Consider the following 26,063-nt stretch of genomic DNA (forward strand, 5'->3'; position numbering starts at 1 on the left):
ATAGAGAGAAGAGGAGGGGGCCTAGGACTGAGCCCTGAGGAACCCCGATAGTAAGGGGATGAGGAGGGGAAGAGGAGCCAGCAAAAGACACAGTGAAGGAGCGGTCAGAAAGGTAGGAGGAGAACCAGGAGACAACAGTATCCTTGAGCCTGATGGAGCAGAGCATAGCGAGGAGGAGCTGGTGATCCACAGTGTCGAATGCTGCAGAGAGATCCAGGAGAATCAGCAGGGAGTAGTGACCATTAGATTTAGCTGTTAGTAGATTATTAGAGACTTTAGTGGCAGCAGTTTCAGTAGAGTGTAAAGAGTGGAAACCAGATTGTAAAGGGTCAATAATAGAGTTTTCTGAGAGATAGAGGATTAGACGGAAGTGAACCAAGCGTTCTGTGAGTTTAGAGATGAAGGGAATATTGGAGACAGGTCTGTAGTTAGCAGCACAGTTCTGGAAAAGGGATGGTTTTTTAAGTAATGGATATATGCTGGCGTGTTTAAATGAGGACGGAAAAATATCAGATGAGTGGGAGAGATTAAATATTTTAGTTAGGTGATTGGTGAAAGCAGGGAAAAGGGACTGGGGGAGATCTGAACGAATATGGTCACTGGTGCAGGTAGTAGGGCATGAAGATCCAAGGAGCCTGATTACTTCTTCTTGCGTGACTGGTTCAAAGTCAGAAATTGAGCAAGTTACAATGCCGGAGGAGGAGAATGCATAATATTAGGGGACTGGGAAAAAATTTCCTGTCGGATACAGTCAATTTTTTTCTTTGAAATTATTTGCCAGATCATCAGTGCTGAGGTCAGTGGTCGGTGCCTGTACTGTTTGATTGAGGAGAGAGTAAAAATATGTTTTTTATGAAACCATTGAGGCCCACACCATATATTTATTGGGTCTCTGGTGAGTGGGACAGAAGATTAATCAATGCTCATAAATGAAACCCATTTAATAAGAATCAGGACCCCAAGCAGCATGCAGCCTTGGCCACTCTCTTGGACTTTGGTCTCTGATAGGAGTAAAGTAATAAGTGGTAGAGAGGTAGTGTGGCAACCTGCTGTTCACAGGTACCACAGGACCCAAAAGGGTGCATGGATGGACTTCTCCACAAGAGGACCTCATTACATGCAGACACCTCCACCCTTCCACCTCATACCACCAGAGGGAGCCCTGTTAGGGATATATATGGAGGGTGGAGCCAGGCAGTTCAGTCTGAGAGTTAGTAGTTCAGAGAGTGTGCTGCCACTGAGAGCAGTGAAGACGCAGCACGTCTGCTGCTGAATTGAGGGCCCCGAGTGTGGCCGGAGGCAAGGAGGAGAGGAGAGAGAAGTTGAGGGGGCAGAGGAGCATCATAGGCTCACCCCAAGACACGAACCGTACACCGGGTCCGCGCCTACAGGGTCCTTTATACCCAGTAGGGATCACCGGCATACCAGGAGGACTACAAGTCCCTGGTCGACCTGAAGCTAAACCCTTGACAGGGCTAGGAACCACGAAGGCCCCGGCGTCCAGGGATAGTGGTTGCCAGAAAAAGGTCCTACTACCAAGCGACAGGTGAAGGAACAGCACGACACAGAAGCTAGGCCCAGTTGCAGGCTGGCCAGGAGCTTAGAGAGAGGTAGACACGGACCAGGAGGCCTTATACCTGCTCACTGGGGAGAAGTCCTGAAGTGCACCCTTCCTACCGAGTACCCTGGACCGTACCTGACATCCGAACCAGTAAAGGTACTGAAGTGAATCCCCTGTCTCTGTCAATTACTCCTTCTGTGCCATCTCTCCTGCACTACAAGCCCCAGCATCACCACCATCTGCACCTACACTGCCCCGTGGGCCCGCTCCGCCTGTGGGGAGCAGAAACATCCCAGCTGCCATCCCATCACCCCCTGGGGGTCTGCAGCAGCGCCGGTAACCATTACCGGAAACCACAGGTGGCGTCACAAGACAAACTGTATACTAAAACACTTTTTTAAAGAGAGACCCAGAGTACGGGCCCGGGAGCCGACTGCCGTGACCTCCTAAACAAGGTAAAAGGCCCGGGTACCGAGTCCCCTATATTCCCCCTGGGTGACCCAGTAGCAATCACACCCAGGCCTTGATCCCTCCAGAAAGGCCCAACTTTGTCAAACGAGAAGAAATTTGCACACTAGATTTGAGCTCTTTACAGATTTTGTATTGAGACCTAGGTGCACAAGCTATGCCCCAGAACCCAAATGCATTACTTTTTGATTAATGGCCAGTGGAAGATAAAAAAGCCAAAAAGTACCAGGAAAGCTTAAATTCTATTTGAAAAGAGGAAGCTTTGTCTTAACCTACAGACATAGAGATTTCTCCACCAGTCCACACATATGTTCCTGAAAGATCTCTCCATCTTTATGTACCACAGTGGAGGGAACTTCTTGTGAAATGTTCCTCATAAATCACTCTCAGTTCTGCTTATCCCACCAGCTTATACTAACATGATAAGATTATTAAAGAGGTATAACCATCTTTGATATTATTAGTATGTCCATAGTATATGCCATAAACATATATGCCAAATCTCCCGGAATATACAGGAGGCTCAGAAGGGGCCACATGAAAGACCGTGACTGTTGTGGAAGCCGAACAATAGGCTGAAATTAATTCCGCTCAATTTTAACGTATTAATTATAATTATTTTTTATATTATTTGTATCACTTAATATTGAGCAGAATTAAGTATGCTGACATACCCTATATACAGTACAAGCCCCCACATAGCCCCCTCAATCAACAACCAAAGCAATCAACCTATGGGGCCTTCATACATGAAAACCATAAGAAAAAAAAACCCTAAAAAAATTCTCTCTTTATTTAAAAAACTCAATACATAAAGACATTAGTGATAAGCGATCGTGCTCAGATAACTTTTTATCCCTGCACGCTCGGGTGTTATCCGAGTATCTTGTAGTGCTTGGATAATATATTCGCGTCCCTGCGGCTGCATGTTTTGTTTTTATCTGTTAGACAAACACAACACTTAACAAACAGGCAATTCCCGCATGTGTTGCATCTGTCTAACAGCAAAATATGCAGTCGCACGGACTCGAATATTATCCGAGCACTACAAGATACTCGGATATCACCCGAGCATGCAGGGATAACAAGTTATCTGAGCACGTTGGCTCATCACTAAGGCCACGGCCCCACTATCAGTATTTGGTCAGTATTCGGTCAGTATTTTTTGTCAGGAGTCGGAGCCAAAACCAGGAGTGGGTGATAAATGCAGAATTGGTGACTTGTTTCTGACTCGCCCCCCGGGCCTGTGTTGTGCAGGGGAACCTGGAACCGGGCCTGTTGTAGAATGCTGGGGGTTGTAGTCTCCGTGTGGCGGTGACCCGGTCCGTGTCCAGGGTGGTCAAACCAGTGGCAGTCTTAATGCATAGCAAATGTCCGACTACGCCACCCGTGGATTGCGGTCAGTGGGGACCGCCGCCGCGCTGCAGACTGCTGAGGCTGATGTTGTTTGCGCAGCTGAGTATGGGATGACTCCCCACGGGAGAAGTATTGCCTCAGGGCAGCTAATGTGGATGATGATGGGAGTGATGGTGTGAGCGTCCCAGTGCTAATGGTGCTGGTGCGGCGAGGAACCACAGAGACGTGCGGTTGCAGTTTTCAATGCTTTACTCACAGTTGTTGTTCATGTCAATGCTGCAGGCGATGACTGCCCGAGCCGTGCTGCGTCCACCAGGCAAGGGACTCGGTCAACTCCCAGGTAATTCCAGAGCGTGGCACAGGGCTCCCTTCTCTACCTTTCTCTGGCCGTCCCCACCAGTGACCCACCTTTGTCCAGCTTCCTTGGGCCTTCTGTTGGCGAAACCTCTCCCGTTTTCCCTGACTCTATACGGTATGCCTTTCTGGTGGATGTAGTGAGGGGTCGCACCAAGATGTGGTAACAACCTCCGGTCTTTGGCTGAGGAATCTGTTGCCTCCACCAATTTGGGTTCCGGTACCCTGTTCTGCCAACCCTTCACCCTGTATCTCCTCTGGGCATATTGGGTTCCTTCGTTCCTCGTGTCTCTGGGCCTTTCTCTGTGTTCCTTGCTTCCTTTCTCCTCTGTTCCAGTTCCTTTCATACTTTCCTTTCCGCTCCTTCTCCTCTCTCTTTCTGCTGTTTCTGGCCTCCACTCCAGGCCTGCCTCTGGAGCTGGGCCCAGACTGAGCCACAGCTCCCTGTCAGCCCTCTCTGGCTGAACTCCTGTCTTCTTCTCCTCCTCTCTGAACTGAACCCTGTTCTAAGATGGTGCCCACCTTATATACCTCCTTCTGACACCCGAGCCCAGGTGACTAGCAACCAATGGGCTCCTGCCTATGCCCAGAGACCCACCCCTATCTGCTCCTACACCACTGGGTATTCCACCCCCCGCCCCACTCCAGCCAGGGACAGATGCTGTCGTGCCTGCACTTCTATCTAGTGGGAGCACCGTTGAGCTGTCCCTCGGAAATGGGGTGTGTGTGGTGCATGCAGCTTACTGAGCCCTAGTCCACACTCCATCCTTACCCGGGAGTGGAATATCACACCTCTGGTTTGAGGTGCAATATCCCTGTAGCAGCCGAGCCCTCGGGGTGCTACATTCCCCCCTGGTAAATCACAGCATGTCCTCGGGCTGGAAAAGAGCAAAACAATTTAAACATACAAATTTTTAGAATGCATTCGTATATAAGACAATAACTATAAACCCACCCCTTTATGGGAGGTCCTCTTTTTCTTTTTAACGTTACTGGTACTCTTTTTCTTTTCTTTAACATTCTTCTGTCACTAGCTATGGTCAAAACTACCGGAACTCTTTTATCATATAAAACATCACATGAAACATTTGCATTATTATTCTAGCAGCATTTAAACTTTTCAATATAAAACTTTTTCAAGTAGAACATTCTTGAGCTCTGGCCGCTGTGCAACTTGCGACCAGGAAAAGGTGCAACAGTCCATTTAATCTGCCTTGAGGTAGACGTTGCGGTTTTTGTATAAAACCAGTAGGGGGCGCTTTAGGAAGCGCAACTATTTACAGGGGTGGCCGCTCTCAGTCCTCGGCCAGTGGGGATAGGGGAATGGCTGTTCACAGTCCTCAGCCTGGTTAGGGATTGAGGGGGTTAACTTGCACACGGGTAACAGTCCTTTAACTATTCCACACTAGTCCCAACGGGGACCACACTTCAATCAGCAACAGTTTCAGCAAGTTCTCATAACAGTTCTTGTACCCTGATGGGTAACTATGTACAGTTCCACTTTACCGTTTACTGGTAAAGGTGTCCTCCTGATGCTCCTTGCTCTTCCGGGTAATCTTCTGATCCGTCCGGACCCTCAGTGTACTCCGTGTCTGGGCGGTACTGCAGTTCCTCCTCCGTGAGCCGGTGAACGTGGAGGGCGTACAGTCCCTTTGCGCCCTTGTGCTGGGTGTAGGTGACCACGTCACCGGGGTACAGGTCACGGCCATGATGTCCCTCTGGCAGGTGGCTTTCAACGTCCCTTCTAGTGACGAAGACGTCAGTGTCAGCCTCCGGGTCTCTTATGAAGCCCCAGCCATGCTCTAGCTGGAACTTGACTACGGTCCCGGTGGCTCTGGGACCGCGGATGGCGTGGGTGTCTTGTCGGGCCCTCCTCTTCTGTTCCGCGCTCCTGGCCTGGAGTCGCTCCTCCCTGATGCGCCTCTGCCGCTGCTCTCTTTCATAGGTGGCCAGCTGCTGACGGCAGCAATCCAGGCGCTGGGCTGCTTCTGCCCGGGTCTCCTGGGTGAACCCCATGAGACTCTCGCCGGTGGGGTCCCATGCAAACTGGGCATCCTCCAGCGGGGGTGGAGCGATGTTGGCGGGCTCCGGGGCCGGGATCAGAGGCTCGCTCAGGGGTTGTTCTCCCCGGAGACGGGGGTTGTCAAACTCTGGTGGCCACTCAAAGGCCAGCCCGTCCGGGCTGGTATGTTGGGCGTACAGGTCCGCACCCAGGGGCGGCACCGCGGGCTTCGGACGTGTGGCAGCGCCCGGGGGCACTCGGCCTTGCGACCAGGCCGGTGGTCGCTTGTTGGTCGCGCCCGGGGGTGGCACCACCAAGGTAGGGGGCGCTGGTGAGGCAGCGGCGCCCGGGTGTGCTGGGCCTTGCGTCCTGGCCTGTGACATCTCCCGCGTTACGGCGCCCGGGTTCAGAGGGCACAGCGCGGGGCGGGGCGTGATGACGGTTCTCGCTGCCTGAGGCCTAGCTGGCGGCGGTGGAGGCGTGGTGTCAGATACGGTCCCCGGGGCTTTGGGTCCCGCAACGGAGGGTGAGGGCAGGCTGGTGTTCCCAGGGCTTGGGGTGGTGGCGTCCCCATTACCTGCCTCGGTCTCCATGGCCTCCTCCGCGGCGTCGTCTGCAGCTGCCGGTCCCGGCGGGGTCCTCCGCTGGCTGCCTTCGTGCTGCCGGGTCACCTCCTCCTTCCACCTGGCAAACACATCCCGCTGCGCCCGGACCATTCTTCTGTTTAGGTCTTCCAGCGCTGCGCGCGCACTGCCCGGGTCTCTAGGCAGCTGGGCCAGCAACTCTGCCAGGCTGCAGGGTGGCTCAGCTTGCAGCAGGCTGCGGGCCAGGGTGCTGGTGGAGTTCTCTGCTCCTTCCATCTCCGGGTGCAGCAGGTCCAGACTGATCAAGGCCGCACCCAGCCCCTCAGTTTTCTTTCCTATCCGCCCCCATGGGGGTTGGTCTTGGGGGCATCTGCTGACAATCACCCTCAGGGGCAGCCCCCCCACGTTGATGGACATCTCCACTGCTGCACTCATGGCTGGTGGGGGCGGGCTCCTTCTTTGGCGCCATTCTGGGACCTGGCCCACGATGGGAGGTGGCTTCCTGTTGTCTTTTGGTGCACACATAATGGCGTCCGCTCTGCCAGGGCAGGAAAAACGGATGAAGACGGCGGGAAACTTCTGGAAATGGCGGGAGACTTCTTTTTAAGGTACATGTGCAGTTTTCTCCAGGCACGCAATACCCGCTTGTGGCGGGTTGGTAATGATCCTGCCGACTACGCCAAAGTTGACGCACCCCCTGGGCCTGTGTTGTGCAGGGGAACCCGGCCTGTTGTAGAATGCTGGGGGTTGTAGTCTCCGTGTGGCGGTGACCCGGTCCGTGCCCAGGGTGGTCAAACCAGTGGCAGTCTTAATGCATAGCAAATGTCCGACTACGCCACCCGTGGATTGTGGTCAGTGGGGACCGCCGCCGCGCTGCAGACCGCTGAGGCTGATGTTGTTTGCGCAGCTGAGTATGGGATGACTCACCTCGGGAGAAGTATTGCCTCAGGGCAGCTAATGTGGATGATGATGGCAGTGATGGTGTGAGCGTCCCAGTGCTAATGGTGCTGGTGCGGCGAGGAACCACAGAGACGTGCGGTTGCAGTTTTCAATGCTTTACTCACAGTTGTTGTTCATGTCAATGCTGCAGGCGATGACTGCCCGAGCCGTGCTGCGTCCACCAGGCAAGGGACTCGGTCAACTCCCAGGTAATTCCAGAGCGTGGCACAGGGCTCCCTTCTCTACCTTTCTCTGGCCGTCCCCACCAGTGACCCACCTTTGTCCAGCTTCCTCGGGCCTTCTGTTGGCGAAACCTCTCCCGGTTTCCCTGACCCTATACGGTATGCCTTTCTGGTGGATGTAGTGAGGGGTCGCACCAAGATGTGGTAACAACCTCCGGTCTTTGGCTGAGGAATCTGTTGCCTCCACCAATTTGGGTTCCGGTACCCTGTTCTGCCAACCCTTCACCCTGTATCTCCTCTGGGCATATTGGGTTCCTTCGTTCCTCGTGTCTCTGGGCCTTTCTCTGTGTTCCTTGCTTCCTTTCTCCTCTGTTCCAGTTCCTTTCTTACTTTCCTTTCCGCTCCTTCTCCTCTCTCTTTCTGCTGTTTCTGGCCTCCACTCCAGGCCTGCCTCTGGAGCTGGGCCCAGACTGAGCCACAGCTCCCTGTCAGCCCTCTCTGGCTGAACTCCTGTCTTCTTCTCCTCCTCTCTGAACTGAACCCTGTTCTAAGATGGTGCCCACCTTATATACCTCCTTCTGACACCCGAGCCCAGGTGACTAGCAACCAATGGGCTCCTGCCTATGCCCAGAGACCCACCCCTATCTGCTCCTACACCACTGGGTATTCCACCCCCCGCCCCACTCCAGCCAGGGACAGATGCTGTCGTGCCTGCACTTCTGTCTAGTGGGAGCACCGTTGAGCTGTCCCTCGGAAATGGGGTGTGTGTGGTGCATGCAGCTTACTGAGCCCTAGTCCACACTCCATCCTTACCCGGGAGTGGAATATCACACCTCTGGTTTGAGGTGCAATACCCCTGTAGCAGCCGAGCCCTCGGGGTGCTACATTTCTATTATACCTTTTCTCTGATTGTTCCTCACCTGGTTTTGGCTTCCACTCCTGAGAAAAAATACTGACCGAATACTGACCTAATACTGATAGGGGGGCCATGGCCTGAAAGACATAAATGCACACACATTTGCACATCAAAACAGTAATTTAAAAAAAAGAGCAGAAGTGAGGGGAGATAGGGACTAGTTTTGCCCTTCACATTTCTCTTCCTGACAGCGGAGGTCGACACCCTAAGTTGAAGCGGTATGGCGCCCCCTCTCCTCGTCAACTGCCCCTATGTAGCCCAACCACTACTCTAACTGACCAGACATCCTCCATAGGGGATCAGATAATATGAAATGAACACATAGAAATATACATAATATAGATACTAGTGGGCTGAGGGGTGTATATATATCATCAATATATTTCAACAATCTGACCAGAAAAAAAAAAAACTAACAAAGTCCAAGAAGAAACATATATGATGTCCCTGTGAAACAAAATCAGATCATAAATGAAACTTCAGATCATAAATGGCCGGTCAAGTGGCGGTGCAATTAAAACCACAAAACATCCATATACATCATAGTCATGTTTCTATGGACATGGACTATCCCAATTATATACATATATATATACAACCCCTGGCAAAAATTATGGAATCATCGGGCTCGGAGGATGTTCATTCAGTTGTTTAATGTTGTTGAAAAAAAGCAGATAACAGACATGGCACAAAACTAAAGTCATTTCAAATGGCAACTTTAGGGCTTTAAGAAACACTAAAATAAATCAAGATAAAAAATGTGGTACTCAGTAAGGGTAATTTTTTTCAGACCAAGCAGAGGGAAAAAATCATGTAATCACTCAATTCTGAGGAAAAAATTATGGATTCACCCTGTAAATTTTCATTTCCAAAACTAACACCTGCATCAAATTAGATCTGCTCATTAGTCTGCATCTAAAAAGGAGTGATCACACCTTGGAGAGCTGTTGCACCAAGTGGACTGACATGAATCATGGCACCAACACAAGAGATTTTAATTGAAACAAAGGAGAGGATTATCAAACTCTTAAAAGAAGGTAAATCATCACGCAATGTTGCAAAAGATGTTGGTTGTTCACAGTTAGCTGTGTCTAAAATCTGGACCAAATACAAACAACATTGGAAGGTTGTTAAAGGCAAACATACTGGTAGACCAAGGAAGACGTCAAAGTGTCAAGACCGGAAACTTAAAGCAATATGTCTCCAAAACAGGAAATGCACAACAAAACAAATGAGGAACGAATGGGAGGAAACTGGAGTTAATGTCTGTGACCAAACTGTAAGAAACCGCCTAAGGGAAATGGGATTTACATACAGAAAAGCTAAACATAAGCCATCATTAACACCTAAACAGAAAAAAACAAGGTTACAATGGGCTAAGAAAAAGCAATCGTGGACTGTGGATGACTGGATGAAACTCATATTCAGTGATGAATCGCGAATCTGCATTGGGCAAGGTGATGATGCTGGAACTTTTGTTTGGAGCCGTTCCAATGAGATTTATAAAGATGACTGCATGAAGAGAACATGCAAATTTCCACAGTCATTGATGATATGGGGCTGCATGTCAGGTAAAGGCACTGGGGAGATGGCTGTCATTACATCTTCTATAAATGCCCAAGTTTACATTGATATTTTGGACAGTTTTCTTATCCCATCAATTGAAAGGATGTTTGGGGATGATGATATCATTTTTCAAGATGATAATGCATCCTGCCATAGAGCAAAAACTGTGGAAACATTCCTTGAAAGAAGACACATAAAGTCACCGTCATGGCTTGCAAATAGTCTGGATCTCAATCCAGTTGAAAATCTTTGGTGGAAGTTGAAGAAAAAGGTCCATGACAGGCTCTAACCTGCAAAGCTGATCTGGCAACAGCAATCAGAGAAAGTTGGAGCCAGATTGATGAAGAGTACTGTTTGTCACTCATTAAGTCCATGCCTCAGAGACTGCAAACTGTTATTAAAGCCAGAGGTGGTGCAACAAAATACTAGTGATGTATTGGAGTGTTCTTTTGTGTGTTTGTTTTTCATGATTCCATAATTTTTTCCCTCTGCTTGGTCTGAAAAAAATTACCCTTACTGAGTACCACATTTTTTATCTTGATTTCTTTTAGTGTTTCTTAAAGCCCTAAAGTTGCCATTTGAAATGACTTTAGTTTTGTGCCATGTCTGTGATCTGCTTTTTTTCAACAACATTAAACAACTGAATGAACATCCTCCGAGCCCGGTGATTCCATAATTTTTTGCCAGGGGTTGCATACATATATATATATATATATATATATATATATATATATATATATATACAGTACAGACCAAAAGTTTGGACACACCTTCTCATTTAAAGATTTTTCTGTATTTTCATGACTTTGAAAATTGTACATTCACACTGAAGGCATCAAAACTATAAATTAACACATGTGGAATTATATACTTAACAAAAAAGTGTGAAACAACTGAAAATATGTCTTATATTCTAGGTTCTTCACAGTAGCCACCTTTTGCTTTGATGACTGCTTTACACAATCTTTGCATTCTCTTGATGAGCTTCAAGAGGTAGTCACCGGAAATGGTTTTCACTTCACAGGTGTGCCCTGTCAGGTTTAATAAGTGGGATTTCTTGCCTTATAAATGGGGTTGGGACCATCAGTTGTGTTGTGCAGAAGTCTTGTGGATACACAGCTGATAGTCCTACCGAATAGACTGTTAGAATTTGTATTATGGCAAGAAAAAAGCAGCTAAGTAAAGAAAAACGAGAGGCCATCATTTCTTTAAGAAATGAAGGACAGTCAATGCGAAAAATTGGGAAAACTTTGAAAGTGTCCCCAAGTGCAGTTGCAAAAACCATAAATCGCTACAAAGAAACTGTCTCACTTGAGGACCGCCCCAGGAAAAGAAGACCAAGAGTCACCTCTGCTTCTGAGGATAAGATTATCCGAGTCACCAGCCTCAGAAATCGCAGGTTAACAGCAGCTCAGATTAGAGACTAGGTCAATGCCACACAGAGTTCTACCAGCAGACACATCTCTTCAACAACTGTTAAGAGGAGACTTTGTGCAGCAGGCCTTCATGGTAAAATAGCTGCTAGGAAGCCACGGCTAAGGACAGGCAACAAGCAGAAGAGACTTGTTTGGGCTAAAGAACACAAGGAATGGACATTAGACCAGTGGAAATCTGTGCTTTGGTCTGATGAGTCCAAATTTGAGATCTTTGGTTTCAACCACCATGTCTTTGTGCGACGCAGAAAAGGTGAACGGATGGACTCTACATGCCTGGTTCCCACCGTGAAGCATGGAGGAGGAGGTGTGATGGTGTGGGGGTGCTTTGCTGGTGACACTGTTGGGGATTTATTCAAAATTGAAGGCATACTGAACCAGCATGGCTACCACAGCATCTTACAGCGGTATGCTATTCCATCCGGTTTGCATTTAGTTGGAACATCATTTATTTTTCAACAGGACAATGACCCCAAACACACCTCCAGGCTGTGTAAGGGCTATTTGACCAAGAAGGAGAGTGATGGGGGGCTACGCCAGATGACCTGGCCTCCACAGTCACCAGACCTGAACCCAATCGAGATGGTTTGGGGTGAGCTGGACCGCAGAGTGAAGGCAAACGGGCCAACAAGTGCTAAGCATCTCTGGGAACTCCTTCAAGATTGTTGGAAGACCATTTCCGGTGACTACCTCTTGAAGCACATCAAGAGAATGCCAAGAGTGTGCAAAGCAGTCATCAAAGCAAAAGGTGGCTACTTTGAAGAACCTAGAATATAAGACATATTTTCAGTGGTTTCACACTTTTTTGTTAAGTATATAATTCCACATGTGGTAATTCATAGTTTTGATGCCTTCAGTGTGAATGTACAATTTTCATAGTCATGAAAATACAGAAAAATCTTTAAATGAGAAGGTGTGTCCAAACTTTTGGTCTGTACTGTATATATATATATATATATATATATATATATATATACAGGGTTGTCCAAAAGTAGGTGGACAGACAGTGTACTAAGGTTATGAAGGGGGAGATTTATCAAACATGGTGTAAAGTGAAACTGGCTCAGTTGCCCTTAGCAACCAATCATATTCCACTTTTCATTCCTCACAGACTCTTTGGAAAATGAAAGGTGGAATCTGATTGGTTGCTGAGGGCAACTGAGCCAGTTTCACAGATCTAGTTTTCACAGATAGATCTCCCCCAAATCTGTTTTCTTTTCAGATAATTCAGATAACACATAATGGCAAATAATTTAAATACAGATCAAAGAAAATGGATTTTAACAGAGTATTGGAAATCTCAAAATGCTGAAACCGTTAGAGGAAATTGGGTTGAAACATTTGGTACTCAAGCCCCAAAGAGACAAACCATTTACCGCATTCGTGCCAAATTCAATGCCACTGGCTCAATCCTTAATTCTCCAAAAACTGGTCGACCCAAAACAGTCTGTACAGAAGATAATAAACAACTTGTTGCTGAAACATTTGTTCAGAGTCCAAAAAAGTCCACCAGAAGGGCCTCTTTGGAATTGGGAATTTCACGAGCTTCTATCATGCGAATCCTGAAATCTATTGGGTGGAAAGCTTATCGTCCACGTCTAATTCATGGTTTATTGGAGGATGATCCAGACAGGCGGCTGCAATTTAGTGAGATTATGCTTAACGAAATTGAAGAAAATCCAGTAATTTTAGATAACATTATGTGGAGTGATGAAGCTTCCTTCAAATTATCCGGCCATATTAACAGACATAATTGTATTTACTGGTATAATGAGAACATGCATTTAACATTAGAGCAACACTAAATGAGCCTGGTGTCAATGTTTGGGGTGGTATTTCAAGTTTTGGTGTTTTAGGACCAATATTTTTGGATGGAACAGTCACAGGAGATAAGTATCTCGAAATTCTAATGAATCAAGTTGTTCCCCAGTTACAGCAACAGCCTAATTCAAATGACCTTTATTTCCAACAAGATGGGGCCCCTCCACATTATTCAAGAGTAGTCCGCGAGTATCTTGATGAAACATTTCCTAATAAATGGATTGGTCGAAGAGGCCCACTTGATTGGCCGACACGTTCACCAGACTTTTGGGGAGTACTCAAGGACAAAGTTTATAGTCGAAAACCAAAAAGTGTCAGTGATTTGAAAAATTACAAAAGAGATGCATTTCAAGAAATTAATACCCAAAGAGACTTATGCAAAAAAGTTTGTCGAAGTGTAAGAGGCAGACTTCAAAGCTGTGCAAATTGTAATGGAAAACAGTTTGAGCACCTGCGTTGATAAACTTTAAGGGCTTTTGTATCATTGTTCAGAATAAAATGTAATTGTCAATGTTATGCTTGTGTTAGTAAATATAATTTTATATATTAGCCTTTTGAAGGCACCTGGCTTGGAGACTACGTCTGGGAAGCCTTAAAGCCCCTGCAGTGGCAGAACCGAGCTGAGAGAAGCAGCTAAAACCCGGCAAAGGTAAAAATTCTGCTTGATGTGGACATTGATATTGTTACCTTACTGAAGGCTGTATCGGGAGCCAAGTGGACATATCTGTCACTGGAAAGGCTCTTGGACATTATATGTTTAATATGTCGGTGAGCCACTGAGATGGACTATGTTATGTGCAGTTTATGATGTGTAATAAACTGCTGGACTGTGAAATACCGGAAAGACCTTGCATGTGTGCTTTAATTGATCCGGTGAAGCGAGTACCCCCAGCGTAATGAATAGCGCTACCTCACATGTGGTGGAGAATGCGGGAAACTGCAGCCTGGTTGCTAGGGGTAACGACACAGGAGGACGAGTGTGGATGCAAGCATGTTGCTGTGGCTCGGCGGGGTCACGAAGATTAAAGCATCTTGCTGTAACTCGGCGGGTTTACGAAAATTGCCATCGCACCCAAACCTGGTTTGCTGTGGCTCGGCGGGGTCACAAAGATTAAAGCATCTGGCTGTAACTCGGTGGGGTTCCGAAAATTTTCGTCGCACCCAAACCTGGTTTACTGTGGCTCGGTGGGGCCACGAAAATTTTTCCGGGAAGAAAGGTGTGAAGTGTCTAGTGTGAACACCGTACCGCGATGGCTGTGAACGGAGCAGCAAATGAGACTGAAGCTATTGAGCGATTAAAGTGCCGGTTAAAATCGCAGCAGGTATTTGAGAAACGTCTACAGGACATGGTGCAGGAACGGCAGTAGCTGTTGGCACCGTATAGAATGGCGGCAGTGGACCATTCTGTGAACACTCCGGGGGCTCCGGTATTGTCCCAGAATGCCCGGGGAGGTGGTAAGAGATGTTGTGAACTGAGTCCTAAGACTGTTGCGGGGTTTTTTGTTAAAGTACCCCCTTTAGGTGTGGTTGTCCAAAAGGGGGCGGAGTCTAAAAAGGGGGCGGATTTTCAAAAGAGCGTGGAGTATAGAAAACCAAAATTTGTTACTGGTTGTGGGTTGGTACGGCCTAAAAAATGACAATTTGACCGTTGATTACGGGGTAGCTCCACTGGAAGGGGTTGACGTCAAGGTGGGAGGTGACTTGCTGGTCCACGACACCATAGGGAGTGACACAGACCCCACAACTGACGGTGACACTATGAAAGTAGAAAGAGAGTTCAGTCAGGAGGGGCTAGACGAGGGGAGAAAGTTCCCCTCTCATCGTCGACGTCGTAAGGGCCACAAAAAGGCTCCTGTAGTCTTTGCTGAAAGTGAAAATAAAGAAAATGTAATGCTGTGTTCCTTTGTTCCAAGTGTGAATCCTCCTTTAGAGGCAGAAGAGGAGGTGACGTTGCCAGTAGCAACCTCCGGTACAGTACTGAGACAGAAGGATCAGGATCTGACAGCCCTGAAAGAGGAGGTGGCCAGTCATGACCAAGAGCTGGAGCCTATCAGGCAGCAGTGTCAGAGTGATGGGCAGCAAAAACTGGAGGAATGCAGCGAGGAAATCAACAAATGGAAGGAGATGTTCCAGAAAATTAAAGAGGACCTCCGCAGAACCCAAGAGGAGGTTGTTCGGTTGCAGTTTGACAAAGCGATGTCTGAAGATGAGCTGTGCGAGATGAAAGATCATTTCTCCCTGGTACAGTTAGAGTTGATGCAGGAGAAGCAAAGGCTGGATGAGGGTCTACACCAGAGGGATAGGGAGCTATCTGCCTTAAAAGGGGCGCTGCAGGATGAAGTTTCTGGACGTGATCAAGACCTAGAACGACTGCGTGAACAGTTCAACCGGGAGTGTGTGAATCCAAGAAGGAGCATGGTGAACTAATGAGGCAGCTGCAGCAATTCCAGGACCAAGTAAAGCCTCTAATGCAGGAGAAGGAGCAGCTGGTGGACTCTCTGTACCAGCAAGACCGGGAGCTATCCTGAAAGAGGCAGAAAAGAGGCATGAAAAGTTCAATAGGGAACTGCAACAAACTAAGAGAGACTATGAGGATCTCCTCAAGGTTAAGGAAAAACTAGAGGATGATAAGGCGGATGCAGAGCACAGGCGCCAAGTGATTGAGACCACTCTGCAGGACACCCATGATGTAAATGATGATCTCCGCAGAAAGACCCTAGGTCTGGAAGCTCAGGTGAAGGAGCTGCAGACGTTCTGTGATAATCTCCAGAGGGCAGAGACGTGCCTTAAGGAAAGAATCAGCAAGATGGAAGCTGAGCGGAAAAAGATGAAGGAGTCTATCGGAGAAGCCACAGACCAGGGCCAGGAGTTGGCCACTGGAGATGGGAGGTATGAAGCAAATACCTCCTCGAATAAAGCGAGCTCGGATGATTCGGTGGATTTTAGAGACGAGATCAAGGAGCTCAAGGGGACGCTACAAGCCCATTTGAAGCAAGAGAGGTTTGAGACACTGGCTGTTGAGAGCCGAGTGGGCGCATTGGAGACAGAGAGGTCTGAGAGAACTCTACTGTTAAAGGAGCAGTTGAATCAGGAAGAGCTTCAGAGATGGGCTGCTGAGAGGCGAGTAGCTGAGCTAGAGCAAGAAGTTTTCGAGCTCAAAGGTCACCTGGCAAAGTATCACTCAGTGAACGAGGCCTCCTTGGAGAAGGAAAAGGGCAAACAAGTTGCACTTATTCCTTTATCCCATGAGAAGGTGGACCTGAGGAGAGCTAAGATAGTGTTAACAGAAGATAAGTACGAAATGGAAGTGGTCAAGATGAAAATTCTTGAATTTGTAGCTGTGAGTCAGCTCAGGGGAAGCATACAGGGTGAAGAAGCTGAAAGTCAGTTGCCCCTGAAACCTGAGCCAGATGATCGTTTGGAGACCACTGGTGAGACAGAAACCTCTCGGTACAAGTGCCTCATAGATGTACCCGAGGATTTGAGAGAAGAATGCACCAGTGAGTCCGTGCATGAAGAGTTTAAGAAGGCCGTGGGAGCCTGTAAGGTGTACTCGACCTCAGAAGCTAAACAACTGGTGGTCCTGTCCACAACCGAAGTCACAGTGAAGAGGGTGGCTATCCTAAGTGACATGCACTGGCAATGTATTCGCACAAAGCTGTTTGTCCGGTTGAAGACGGAACAAGCCATTAGACAACTGGAGCTTATGAGAAAAGCTCAAAGTCTGCGTGAACAGATCATCCTGGTGCCTCATGCACTGGTAAGAAAGCTCATTGGGAGAAATGGCCAAGCCATGCAAATGATGGTAAAGAAGTCTGGTGTGATGAAAGTAAGCAGTCCACGTGATCATCAGGACTGGATACCAGATGAAGTCGGCATGGTGTCATTCTCCGCTGTAGGAATGGAAGAAAATCTTGCATATATACGCATGCTGATGGAGTACCGAGTGACCTACCTGCGAGAGGTAGAACAGTTGAATCTCTCCAGACTACGAATGGAAAGGCAGCATTGCCTGAGCAGCAGAAGGTGGCAGCCGTCTAGAAATTGTGAGACCAGACAGAGAAAGGGCCCCCTAAATAACAGAACAGCTACAGCTGAAGTTAGAGATCTTTCAAGATGTCCTGAGAGTAGTGGGCATGGGTTTAGAGGTAGTGAGACCTTCAGTAACTCAGGTCTGAGAGGCCCATACAAACGACCCAATAGAGTACGGGACAGTACGGAGTCTAACCGGACCTTAGATACAAGGGCAAGTAAGTCACACTGCTGTATTGACCGCTGGGAGCGGGGGAGGTCTGACAAGGTTACGACCCGGAAATGTGACTTGACGAAGTCAGTGACAATGACAGATGGTAGGTCCCTAAGGAATGGGCTAATGTCGATGACTAATGTTCCAGGGGCTGAGCAGCGCAATTGTCAAGTACATGGTCTCTGTGTGAACTGTGGGTTATAATGTGATTGTGTATATTATGTGTTCAACCCCACAAGTTTGAACAGAGGGGGGAGGTATGTAATGCAGCAGCTTGCGGCATTACTGTAATGGTCCAGGGGGTGTGCTCTTGCTGACCATTTACCTCTCCCTCAGGTGACTGATCACATGACTGTGACATCATCGCAGGTCCTGTGTGCACTAAAGGATATATAAATCCTGGTGGTTTGGAAACAGGGTGAAAGGCATGAGGCCTGATCCCTGTGTGTGGGACACCATTAGCCTGCAGAGGCTGGAAGAGAGAGGCCTGGTGAGGCCTGGTGAAGCCTGGAAGGCAGAGGCTGGATCTAGGATACCAGTAGCCTTTTGAAGGCACGTGGCTTGGAGACTACGTCTGGGAAGCCTTAAAGCCCCTGCAGTGGCAGAACCGAGCTGGGAGAAGCAGCTAAAACCCGGCAAAGGTAAAATCGCGGCTTGATGTGGACATTGATATTGTTACCTTGCTGAAGGCTGTATCGGGAGCCAAGTGGACATATCTGTCACTGGAAAGGCTCTTGGACATTATATTTGTAATATGTCGGTGAGCCACTGAGATGGACTATGTTATGTGCAGTTTATGATGTGTAATAAACTGCTGGACTGTGAAATGCCGGAAAGACGTTGCATGTGTGCTTTAATTGATCCGGTGAAGCGAGTACCCCCAGCGTGATGAATAGCGCTACCTCGCAATATATATATATATATATATATATATATATATATATATATATATATACATATATATATACATATATATATACACTGCTCAAAAAAATAAAGGAATGAAATATTCTCATTGAATACTTTGTTCTGTACAAAGTTGAATGTGCTGACAACAAAATCACACAAAAATCATCAATGGAAATCAAATTTATTAACCAATGGAGGCCTGGATTTGGAGTCACCCCCAAAATTAAAGTGGAAAAACACACTACAGGCTGATCCAACTTTGATGTAATGTCCTTAAAACAAGTCAAAATGAGGCTCAGTATTGTGTGTGGCCTCCACGTGCCTGTATGACCTCCCTACAACGCCTGGGCATGCTCCTGATGAGGTTACGGATGGTCTCCTGTGGGATCTCCTCCCAGACCTGGACTAAAGCGTCCCCCAACTCCTGGACAGTCTGTGGTTGGTGGATGGAGTGAGACATGATGTCCCAGATGTGCTCAATCGGATTCAGGTCTGGGGAACGGGCAGGCCAGTCCATAGCTTCAATGTCTTCATCTTGCAGGAACTTCTGACACACTACAGCCACATGAGGTCTTGCATTGTCCTGCATTAGGAGAAACCCAGGGCCAACCGCACCAGCATATGGTCTCACAAGGGGTCTGAGGATCTCATCTCGGTACCTAATGGCAGTCAGGCTACCTCTGGCGAGCACATGGAGCGCAGTGTGGCCCTCCAAAGAAATGCCACCCCACACCATTACTGACCCACTGCCAAACCGGTCATGCTGAAGGATGTTGAAGGCAGCAGATCGCTCTCAATGGTGTCTCCAGACTCTGTCACATCTGTCACATGTGCTCAGTGTGAGCCTGCTTTCATCTGTGAAGAGCACAGGGCGCCAGTGGCGACTTTGCCAATCCTGGTGTTCTGTGGCAAATGCCAAGCGTCCTGCATGGTGTTGGACTGTGAGCACAACCCCCATCTGTGGACGACGGGCCCTCATACCACACTCACGGAGTCGCTTTCTAACTTTTGTGCAGACACATGCCCATTTGTGGCCTGCTGGAGGTCATTTTGCAGGGTTCTGGCAGTGCTCCTGCTGTTCCTCCTTGCACAAAGGCGGAGGTAGCGGTCCTGCTCCTGGGTTGTTGCCCTCCTACGGCCCCCTCCACATCTCCTGGTGTACTGGCCTGTCTCCTGGTAGCGCCTCCAGCCTCTGGACACTACGCTAACAGACACAGCAAAGCTTCTTGCCACAGCTCGCATTGATGTGCCATCCTGGATGAGCTGCACTACCTGAGCAACTTCTGTGGGTTGTAGAGTCCGTCTCATGCTACCACAAGTGTGAAAGCACAACCAACATTCAACAGTGACCAAAACATCAGCCAGAAAGCATTGGTACTGAGATGTGGTCTGTGGTCCCCACCTGCAGAACCACTTCTTTATTGAGGGTGTCTTGATAATTGCCCATAATTTCCATCTATTGTCTATTCCATTTGCACAACAGCATTTGAAATTGATTGTCAATCTGTGTTGCTTCCTAAGTGGACAGTTTGATTTCACAGTAGTTTGATTTACTTGTTATATTCTGTTGTTTAAGTGTTCCCTTTATTTTTTTGAGCAGTGTATATACACACACAGTCGTGCTCAAAACTTTACATACCACAGCAGAATTTTTTTGAAGTTACAGGTCTCTGAGAGCAACAAATCTTGCTTGTTTGTAACTGACCAAATACTTATTTTCCATCAAAATTTGAAAAAAAAATTCTTTCCAAATCAGACAATGTGATTTTCAGGATTTGTTTTCTCATTTTGTCTCTCATAGTTGAGGTCTACCTATGATGTCAATTACAGGCCTCTCTCATATTTTTAAGTGGGAGAACTTGCACAATTGGTGGCTGACTAAATACTTTTTTTTCCCACTTTAAATCCACACATAGCCCCCTACATACAATATGACACCATACAGTCCCCCAATATACAGTATGAGCCTCCACATAGCCTCCTATATACAGTATGAGCCCCCACATACAGTATGAGTCCACACACAGCACTCAATATACAGTATGAGCCCTCACATAGCCCCCAATATACAGTATGAGCCCCTACATAGCTGCGGTAAGAACCCTCACACAGCCCATAGATACAGTATGTGCACCCACATTACTCCCATTATACAGTATGAATCCACACAAAGTCCCTACATACAATGACACCACACAGTCCCCCAATATACAGTATAAGCCCCCATATAGCCCCCTACATACAGTATGAGCCCCTTACGTACAACATGAGCCCCCACACAGCCATATACATACAGTATGAGTCCTCACATAGCTCCCAATATATAGTATAAGCCCCCACATAGCTCCCTGCAGCCCCCAAACCCACAGGATAACATTAATCTGTAGCCCCCAAGATAATATACTATGCAGCCATTAGCAGCCCCATGGTCACATACCCTGTGGCCCCCCATGGTCACATACCCTGTGGCCCCCCCATGGTCACATACCCTGTGGCCCCCCATGGTCACATACCCTGCAGCCCTCCATGGTCACATACCCTGCGGCCCTCCATGGTCACATACCCTGTAGCCCTCCCCCATGGTCACATGCCCTGCGGCGCCCCCATGGTCGCATACCCTGCGGCCCCCCCATGGTCACATGCCCTGCGGCCTCCCCATGGTCACATGCCCTGCGGCCCCCCCATGGTCACATACACATTGGCCCCCCCATGGTCATATACCTTGCGGTCCCCCATGGTCACATACCCTGCAGCCCACAGGGTGACATGCCCAAGTCACTCTCTCACAGAACAGGATGCTATTTGCATCTTACCATCACCAGGAGCTGCCAGCAGGAGTGATCAGGAAGCACTGAAAGGCAGCACAAGACAAGCAGGGAGGCGGAGCCAGCACTGAGCACCACACAGGTCCTGAGCTGCAGTGCAGTTCTTGACAGCCGGGAATCCCAGGGGCTCTGTGCGTGAGTACAGCAGACATGGCCACGCTGAATGTGCTGCGTGCTCACGCCTGCTACGTTGTCATGCCGGTGGCGCATATAACATTATAATGAGGGCAATCTGGCCATGGGCTCCCCCGGAGTCTCGGGCCCCGGGCGGTAGCCCAGATTGCCCCCATTATAATCTGCCTATGCTTACATCACTGGGGTCCTGGATTCAAATCCCACCGAGGACAACATCTGCAAGGACTCAGTATGTTCTCCCCATATTTGTGTGGGTTTGCTTGGATTCTACGGTTTCCTCCCACACTCCAAACCAAAGACATATTGAAAGGGAATTTAAATTGTGAGCTCCAATGGAGAAAGTGATGATAATGTCTGTAATCATTGTGGAATTAATTAATAAGCGAGTAAAATAAATGCAAATAGTATTAGCAGAGATGAATTTGTCCTTCACAACATTTTAAGTGCATCCAAATACCTGCGAACCACACTGAAATTCAAGGCAGTCAGCCAAGTACTGTGCTACCTGTTGTATGACAGATCCATCTAAGCAATATTTATAATGGAAGCCGTAACGTTAGTGTGTACAGGGGCTAATATATTAGGTTACCTTCAGCCCTATATGAAATAACAAATGGCGCATTATCAGTTGTGCCAAACAATCTCGGCTCTGCTATACTTCCAAGGAGCTCTTCTCCTTTTTCTGTAAATAGTGAAGACGTATGTTGTTCTAAAAATATTAACCACATATTAGATTTTACACTTCCGCTTGTGTGTTTTCTTGGAAGTTGAGGGCATGTTTATCTTTTATGTAATTACGGAGGCTTTTCTTAATGGTTCAGAATCCCTTATTGTATCAAGGAATAAAACAGACTTTAGACGCAGCATTGAAAATAATAGATAGATTTTTAAAGGCAGAAAGATAAATAAATATGAGATTAATAGATGATGTTATTATTTCACTCCTCATTTTTTGTGCCATTTGCTCCTTTTTATTCTTTTTTTCTAGTGTGCGTTAAATTTTACATTTATTTGTGCTGTTGTTCATCTAATTTGAGCCTAAACTGACAGTTCAGAGTTTTGTGTATGAAAGTGTATGGCGTTCGTTTTACTGGATGCATTCAGATATGATTATGTCTTGTGACTTATTAAAATATTTTATGCATTACTGCTCCACAGCATAGATTCCTAAATTAATGAAGACCTGTGTAGTGATTACAGCATGCTCACTGCATAATGATTACAGCATGCTCACTGCATAATGATTACAGCATGCTCACTGCATAATGATTACAGCATGCTCACTGTATATTGATTACAGCATGCTCACTGTGTAGTGATTACAGCATGCTCGCTGCATAATGATTAAAGTATGCTCACTGTATATTGATTACAGCATGCTCACTGTGTAGTGATTACAGCATGCTCGCTGCATAATGATTAAAGTATGCTCACTGTATATTGATTACAGCATGCTCACTGTATATTGATTACAGCATGCTCGCTGTGTAGTGATTACAGCATGTTTGCTGCATAATGATTACAGCATGCTCGCTGTATAGTGATTACAGCATGCTCGCTGTGTAATGATTCCAGCATGCTAGCTGCATAGTGATTACTGCATGCTCACTGTATATTGATTACAGCATGCTCCCTGTAGATTGATTACAGCATGCTCGCTGCATAATGATTACAGCATGCTCGCTATGTAATGCTTAGAGCATGCTTGCTGAGTAGTGATTATAACATACTCACTTTGTAGGACTATAAGAAGTTTTAAAACCCCCTCAGCCTCTTGAAATGAAAAACCCGGGCTGCTTTCGCTTAACATTTAAATAAGAAAAAAACATCAAAAACACTTTTGTGGGTCAAGGGGTTGGCCACAGCTTTATTATCATAAACCAAAACAGTACAAAAAATGAAACTCATTCCATGCCCATTTCCTTTTTATATCACCATGCTTTCCTTTTAAACCAAAATCCAACCGCTGTTGTACAGTGGGCCTTACAATTAAAACTTAATTGGGCATGGAAGAGACACTGCCACGGAGGTGGACAATGTACCCCCACATTGTCACCCAACCAACCCCACCCTCAAGAATTAACGCCTTCTCTAAATCATCCTGCAGTCCTGACAGAAAAATATCAATTCCGATGTCATTTAGAGGCACCCCATACGTCCACAATAAATTGGCGTTCTCTCCTTCCAGCTCCTTGTGTCTCACTACTATGCCCCCCATTGCTTGCACGTGTTTGAATACCCTGACGTTCAGTAATCTTCTCGCTCTTTCAACACCTTGAAGACTTCTCACCCCCCGCCATTCTCTGCATCTATTCATTTATTCTCGGCACAATCTCTGACCACACTATTGTAACTTTTTCGAAATATTCCCCAAACCTTGACAAATCTTTCTTCATTAAAGCCAATAAATCACCCATCTTCACCTTGCAGAGATCATTGCCACCTGCATGTGACGCGCCCCCAGGGCCGTGGGATACTCGGCAGCCGGGACTTCAGATGCTTGGGGGAAATCACGGTGGCTGGCCCTGTCCGTGGCCCAGGGCGGTCAACAAAATGGGGAATGATTATATTTATAGGGGTTTTAGAATAATTTGTGACGCCATCTGTGGATTCTGGTAAGAGGTTACCAGTGCTGCGACAGTCCACTGAGGCTGATGTTAGGGGCAGCTATGATGGAACGGCTCCCCACAGGTGGAGCAGGCCTCAGGGCAGTGTAGAGGTGTAGAAAGATGGTGGAAGCAGGAGAGAGACGGCAAGACAGTCCCAGAGGAAGTACAGGCACACACACAAGGGCAAACATCAATACCTTTACTGGTGATGATGCAGGTACTGTCCAGAGCACTCAGGGCGAAGGGTACATTTCTGGACTCTCCCCAGTGAGCGGGTGTAAGGCCTCCTGATCAGTGTCTTTTACTCTCTAAGCTTCAGGCCTGCCTGGAGCTAGGCCTGGCTTGCTTACTGCTTCCTTCTTGTACCTACTCACCTGACGGTAGGGTTTTCTCCTGGTTCCCACTATTCCTGGTCGCTGGAGCCTTAGTGGTACCTAACCCTGTTGCTGTGGTCAGCGGTTGGTTGACCTGGAACTTGTAGTTCTCCAGGGATTCCGGTTGTTCCTACGGGTCATAAAGATCCCTGTTGGCGCGGACCCGGTGTCTGGTATAGAAATCGGGGTGAGCTTACTATGCTCCTCTGCCCCCTTAGTTCCACTTGCCTTTGGCCGCTCGGGGCCCTCACTAGGCTTCAGGGCTGCTGGAGGCCTAGCTTGCCTCACACAGCAGCCTGCGTGCAGCTACATCCTGTCTCTCTGCAGACTGAACACACACTGAGCTGCCTGGCTCCACCTTCCCTTTATATATCCCTATCAGGGCTCCCTCTGTGGGTATGAGGTGGAAGGTGGAGGTGTTTGCATGTAGTGAGGGCCTCTTGTGGAGAAATCCATCTATGCACCCTTCTAGGTTCTGTGGCACCAATGCGCAGCAGGGGCGCCACACATGAATCATGAGCACCAACTCACCTGCATATTGTTTGCAACACTGAATGATTAATGATAATACCTGAGTCCACAGCAGACCTCTAACACCTTTTCAAAAAAACGACGCTTGTGGAATGCCCAAATTACGACCAGCAGGATGCCTGACTGCTCTCTTTGCCACCCAAAATATGTGAGAATGTCCCAGTATAAAAACCACTTTTTCTCGATTAGTGCCTGAAAAACACAACGCAAATAAACCAACGATATCACTCCTCCCTCCAATGTAGCCTCACCTTTTAAACCTAAAAAACGATATTAACCAAATCCAGATGAATATAAGCTTGAATACAATCTGACTTCTATCGACCCAATGCTTTTACCTCGCTGGCCGACATACCACAGGCATCCACCATAGTCGCCGCCCCGATTCTAAACGAGTGTGTCCCAAAATCCGCAGGAATTAAACCCAGTTCCCTGATACCCACTTTGAATATTCCTGAAAACTGATACTTCGTCAAAGGGGAATTATCCTTGTGCAAAAGAAAAACTTAACTACCCCTACCCAACATATATTCCCTAACCATCTGTACTGGTCAGAACTCTGTCAATAATCTCTAACTGATAACCATGTACCCCTGCCATAGACATTCGTCTTTGACCTCCGTATACACATTTTTAACAAATTCCGTAAAATTACCACGTCATTTTTTAACAAACCTCTCACTAATTTTTTGTTAGGCGGTACTAATTCTCCAATTCTTAATCCACCATAAAAAGCCAAAGAAAATGCCGCTCTAAACAATGCCACTTCTTCCTGACTACGACATACAATTACCAATATCCTCATCAACTTCTCCAATAATTGAAAAGAAATCAGGCGGCGTTTGTCTAAAACCAGCGCCTCTTTTTTCCATCCTTTCACAATCTGCTGTCCAGCAAATATTTTTACCACATCTGCTCTCATGTGTATTTTAAGAAAAAATGTAATCCCTGATAGACCTTTTTTAACCTTGCTTGCCAACGCACCCTCTCTCCTCAATCTATTTAAATACTTTAAGGTTATTGCCAATAGCTCTGTTACATTCTCTGGAATGATTTCCTTCGCACACTCCAGCCAAACTCTCCAAGCATTGGTATGCCGCCCCCACATATTCACCGACAATGAATTTTGCACTAGCTCAACAAGTTCTGCTCCACCAGCGTCCATAAGAAATTGGGGCAAGTGTAACCTATCCTTTCCACATCTGGATGCAACTGCCTGAAGGCTCGAATCTGCGAATGGGATAAAGCATCA

At 47.3% G+C, this 26,063-nt stretch overlaps 1 protein-coding gene across 1 annotated transcript in view; it reads right to left on the reverse strand.

Moving 5' to 3' along the window:
* Positions 1-26,063, reverse strand: part of OCSTAMP (osteoclast stimulatory transmembrane protein) — a 58,877-nt gene that overhangs the window by 5,062 nt on the left and 27,752 nt on the right. The gene's annotated exons all lie outside the window — the stretch shown is intronic.

Source organism: Phyllobates terribilis, unplaced genomic scaffold, assembly GCF_046119375.1.
Source record: "Phyllobates terribilis strain yellow unplaced genomic scaffold, ASM4611937v1 Scaffold_5__5_contigs__length_657084704, whole genome shotgun sequence".
In the NCBI taxonomy this organism is placed as follows: domain Eukaryota; kingdom Metazoa; phylum Chordata; class Amphibia; order Anura; family Dendrobatidae; genus Phyllobates; species Phyllobates terribilis.